The following is a 5674-nucleotide window of genomic DNA, read 5'->3' as shown; positions in this document are numbered from 1 at the left end:
AAAAAAAAAGAATTATTTTATTTAACTTTATTTATTTGTTTACTTATTTTAATTTGACCAGAGAGGGATAGAGAGAGAGAGAAAGAGAGAGAAAGCAAGCCACCAGGTCTGCGACTCAAACTGTGGTTGGCCATGTGGGAGTCCAGTGCCTCTAACCACCATGCCACCTGCCTGCCCTATTATTCATTTTTTTAAAAGTAGATCAAGAAACTCCTCATTCTTACTCATAACAAGCACAGGAGAAATGAAGGACACTTCACTGGCTTAACTGTTCTAATTTATCAAGTGAGAACTTCATAAGTGTGGGCTGGTAATTGCTTTGTATTAATAAATTCACTAATGGGTTAGTCTGGTGAAAAGGGTATTAAACCAATGGAGGAACTTCATGATAAGCCTTTTATCATGGGTGACATCTGCAAAGTATTAATGATTTAGAACAAATCATGTTGCCTGCTGAAGAATGAATAGAAAACTTGTAGGGGAATGAAATATCCTGGGGGTTTTTTATGGGAAGGTTGTTGAGTTCTGTACAGAGCTCAAAATCTGGTGGGTGATTTCTCGCTTTCTGTCTCTCTGTCTCTCTCTGTGTTTCTGGCGAACGCACACATCCTATAGCAAAAACCTCTAAAAAAAAAAGAATTATTTTATTTAACTTTATTTATTTGTTTACTTATTTTAATTTGACCAGAGAGGGATAGAGAGAGAGAGAAAGAGAGAGAAAGCAAGCCACCAGGTCTGCGACTCAAACTGTGGTTGGCCATGTGGGAGTCCAGTGCCTCTAACCACCATGCCACCTGCCTGCCCTATTATTCATTTTTTTAAAAGTAGATCAAGAAACTCTTCATTCTTACTCATAACAAGCACAGGAGAAATGAAGGACACTTCACTGGCTTAACTGTTCTAATTTATCAAGTGAGAACTTCATAAGTGTGGGCTGGTAATTGCTTTGTATTAATAAATTCACTAATGGGTTAGTCTGGTGAAAAGGGTATTAAACCAATGGAGGAACTTCATGATAAGCCTTTTATCATGGGTGACATCTGCAAAGTATTAATGATTTAGAACAAATCATGTTGCCTGCTGAAGAATGAATAGAAAACTTGTAGGGGAATGAAATATTTTGGGGGTTTTTTATGGGAAGGTTGTTGAGTTCTGTACAGAGCTCAAAATATATTAGATACAGTAATGTATCTTTTTATATTGCTCTGTGGGTAACAAGTCCAGGAATAAGTTATGGCAGTTTTCCCAAAATGTGTTCTATAGTTTGAATAACCCAGTTCTACTTCCTTTACACTCTTCAGAAACCAACCATTCAGATATTTGACATTTAAGTTGTAGGTTGCTTCCCACTCAGTAATCCCCAATCCTGGAACTCTCAGGAATCTTTCCAAACTCTCTTCTAGGGACATTAGTCCTTCAAACATGTGATTTCAGTGTAAGGTGACCCCATGTCATTCACTGGGACATTGGTCCCATCTGACAGGCAAACAGGACACACTCCTACCCTTAGACTTCTGAAGTTTGAGATATAAAGTGAAGGGTCTTGCATCTACAGAGTCAAAAAAAATGATGACAGTTCCAAGTCTACTACCTCCCAGTGTCGTGGTCTTGGACAAAGTCACTCCCTTTCTCTGAGCCTCAGTTTCCCAATGATGATAAAGTATTTCCTGGCCTGCCCACCTCATAAATTGCTGGATGAAACACATGTAATAATGGATATAAACATGCTTTATAAACTGTAAAGCAGCATGCTTATTTACGGTAATAGGATTAATGTTATTTAGTACCTTTTGGTTATAAGTTAGTTTAGTTTTATTCACCAGAAGCCTTTAGCTAAAATTGTAAAATGAGTGCTAAATGTTCTAGCCAACAATTTCCATATAAATGTGCTCCCTCCTCTCCATTTCCAAAGGTGGCATTTTCAATTACTCATTACCTTGTTTTTAGCCCATGGTGGTTTGAAGTGAGAAAGTATTTAAACAATGACAAATATGTCTGCCGAATTGTGCAAATAACCCCATAGTCACAACAGTAGTAGTCACCTACATCTTGAAAGAATCACAGCTAGTTATGTTTTGTTTTCTTTGGTGGTAGTGGGGCAGTGAGGGCAGGGGTGCACAACGAGTTGGGGAGGGTCAAGAAAGGGCCCTTGATTCTTTCCATTCTATCTTGCTCTTAGCTACAAGCAACCTTGGGCTTTCATGTCTTGATCTTTTCTTTTGGAGATCAAATACCATAGGGAAGCTGAAGGAAGCAAGCTTACTATAATAGCACTTTTCACACAGATACAGACCAGGTGGTTCTTGCTAATAGACTGACAAAGCATCCGATTGCAGCTCACCTCAGAGCTTTATGCAGCTCCCAGGGCTCACAAAGAAGAACTTAGATGTGAGCTCTAGCACTGATATTACCTGTCAATTAAGTATCCCAAGAAAGAGGCCTTCTCTTTCTTAATGTTGACGAGGGAATTACTACAAGGAAGCTGCTAGTAGATAAGCATAAGAAAAGGTAGAAAGAGTAAAAGCTTTCCATAAAGTTACCATAACTTGAGTAGTTCAGAGAGTTTGTTTCTTGCTATTTGAGAGGAAGTATTCTGAGGTTTGTTTTTCTAAATCTGCTCTCCTGCGATAATTTTCTTGCTTGAATCATTAGGATATGAGACTTTCAGTAGGGTAATACTTTAAGAGTTAAACTTGCTGGTGGGCCTTACATGTAACTCTAAGAATTGGGCAAATATTAGATATAGTGTAAGTGATGTAGGGTCATTATAATATATGTGTGTATACATATATAAATATGTACATGTATATGTGTGTGTGTGTGTGTGTGTGTGTGTGTTTAAGATTTTACCCATAGGGTATATGCACTCACTGGAGAGAGACAGACAGAGGAAAACTTAGAAATCACTCCCCAGAGGGGATGGACACACCACAGTTCCTTCTCCTCTTGGGATTTTGGTGCATACACATGTGCCCAGAGTGATTTTCAAACCATCATGTCCAGTACTCAAACCATGGATTTGGCCATGTAGAATCTAGCACCATAACCACTATACTGCCTGCTGGCCCTCATTATATTACGTTTTATCATCTGTCTTCAAATTAAGAGGAATCTGTTAAATAAATAATTTGGCTAAATGAGACAATAGATTTTTTTCTAGATGGAAGTCATCAGCCAGTTTAGTGAGAGCCCAAGCTAAAATGTGGTGATCTGTCAATAGTATGGATAGAAGTGAATAGCAGAGACAGTTCAATGCTCATCTGATAGAAAAATAGAGAAGAAATTGGGGCTAGCAGGTGGCATGGTGGTTAAGGTGCTAGGTTCCACATGGCCAACTTTGTGGATCAGGTCTCTGACCCAGCAACTTGAAAATCACGCTGCATATGTGCCCACAATTCCAAAAGGAAAAGGGAGAAGAAAGGATTGTGGGAATGGCCATCTCCCCTGGAGGGTGATTCCTCACTTTTCCTCTCTCTGTCTCTGTCTCTCTCTCTCTGGTGAGCACAAATGTCATATAACAAAAAAAAAATCTAAAAAAAAAAGAAAGAAAAATAGAGGAGGAATCATCAGGAAGGTGACAAGCCCAAAGCCTCTAATTGAGCTGCCAAACAGAAGTGAAGTGATCCCTGTAGGGATTCATCTTCAAGGGATCTAGGAGACCAGGTGTGTGTGCCAAAAAGTAGGAAGTGTTCTCCTAGAAGAGGAAATATCAGAAAGAGAGAAATATAGAGATGTCTAATTAAGCCGTGTGATGGTCCAAAGTTTCCATGACAAACAATAGTCTCTTAAGGGAGTGAAATCAAAGGAGTCTAGTGTAACAAAGAATCATGAGCTTGTAAAAGAAGACAAAAGTTCAAAGAATCTGGTAGGGAGAGTCCTAATGGCTGCAGGTAGAAGTAAAAAATGAAGCCAGGAAAGAGGTTCTGCTCCAAGAAGAAAAGAGACTCAGAGCCAAATCAGATGCCTTGCAGATACTGACCTCCCACAAGACTTCGGAAACCGCATGCCTGTGTGCACACACATGTGTGCATTTCTATCAAATATCTCCAAGTCAAACAGTGCTACCCATGAGCGTTTGTTTATATGGCAAAAAGAACAGAGAAGCTGCCATCACCTCTCTCCTTTCTGTGTCAGATCCAAGGAGATTTCCCATTTTCATTGGTAGGAATGAGGTAATAGGGAAATATTGTTATAGAGCCTGCCTACATATGCACTTGGCTAAAAGATGTTTAATGATTCAGCTAAATGATCACGGCATTTATGGTTCTTACCATTTCTCAATATACTTGCTCATTTTTAAAAACTGCCTTTTTATTTTGTTTTGTTTTGTTCAATTGTGCATGCACTCACCAGAGAGAAACAGAGAGACAGAGAGAGGGAGAGGAGAAAGCACCCCCATGAGGAATGGCCACAACACAATCCCTTCATCACTCCCTCCTTTCTGGATTTTGGGCACATACACATTTTACATCTGTCATCTTTCTTTTTTTTTTTTTTTTGGAGAGATTTTCACTGTAGGGCGCGTGCGCTCGCCAGACAGACAGAGAGAGACATAGAGACAGAAAGCGAGAAATCACCCCCCAGGGGGGATGGTCACGCCGCAATCCCTTCTCCTCCATTCTCCTCTTGGGATCTTGGGCACGCACGCACACGCGCCCGGCGTGAGATTTAAACCACCGGGTCCGGGACGCGAACCGCGGTCGACTACGTGGGAGTCCAGTGACATAGCCATTACGCTAACTGCTGGTTCCCAATCTGCCATGTTTCTAAAGCTGACAGGAACTTGAACCGTGGAGGTACCATCAGTCAAATGCATTAAGATTGTTTAAAAAAGAAGTGGGGAGGGAGGGAGGTCAGCTCTGCAGCCTGGCAGTTAAGGCAGCTGGATAACTAAGCCTCGAAGGTGAGAATGGGAATGCTAGTGTAGACGGAATCTCTCAATTTGTAGCTCATTGACTTAAGCAGTAATAATTTTACCAAGTACCTAGAAGTGGAGTAGAAGCCATTCTACAGATTGTGGTGTCTGAGGGCAATCTGTGTCAGAGCAGGGAGAAATCTATTAAGTAATTAGGAAAGTCATGATGTATTTTTCTCTATTTTTCTGTTTTAAAGAGATTTCTGCTATAGGGTGCATGCCCTAGCCAGAGAGACAGAAAGTGAGAAATCACCCCCCGGGCGGATGGCTATGCTGCAATCCCTTCTCCTTGGGATCTTGGGCATGCATACACATGTACCTGGCATGATTTCCCAGTCACTGGGCCTGGAACTCAAACCATGGTCAACTACATGGGAGGCCAGTGACACAACCATTACAACATCTGCTGGTCCCAATTTTGTCTGTTTTTCTATGCAAAAATGTAACTTGTCTTTTCCAACAACCCAATAATTCGCACTATCAGGATGAGTTTCAGAATGATCTTTCCCACACTGATAATGAACTCCTGGGAGGGCAGAGAGCAAGCCTTTTTCATCCTATAGATACACTTCTCAGCTCTGAGTCACCATTTTCTTCTTTCCTCCACCACCCTTGCCCAGTAATTGTCATTTAGTGGGTATACAATAGTTTAGTTAATTATGTACAATGTTTACTGTTCTCATTTGCATTTGTCCCATATTCAGTAAGGTAACAGTATGTTTCACCCTCACTGTTTCTTTTCTTTTTTTTTTTTTTTTT

At 40.5% G+C, this 5674-nt stretch overlaps 1 protein-coding gene across 1 annotated transcript in view; it reads left to right on the top strand.

Moving 5' to 3' along the window:
- GPC3 (glypican 3) overlaps nt 1–5674 on the top strand; it is a 488207-nt gene that overhangs the window by 429188 nt on the left and 53345 nt on the right. The gene's annotated exons all lie outside the window — the stretch shown is intronic.

The sequence above is a fragment of the Tupaia chinensis genome, unplaced genomic scaffold (genome assembly GCF_000334495.1).
Source record: "Tupaia chinensis unplaced genomic scaffold, TupChi_1.0 Scaffold149560_1, whole genome shotgun sequence".
NCBI classification, from domain to species: domain Eukaryota; kingdom Metazoa; phylum Chordata; class Mammalia; order Scandentia; family Tupaiidae; genus Tupaia; species Tupaia belangeri.
Note: the sequence above shows the minus strand (reverse complement) of the source record. Positions and strands in the feature narration are given on the sequence as shown.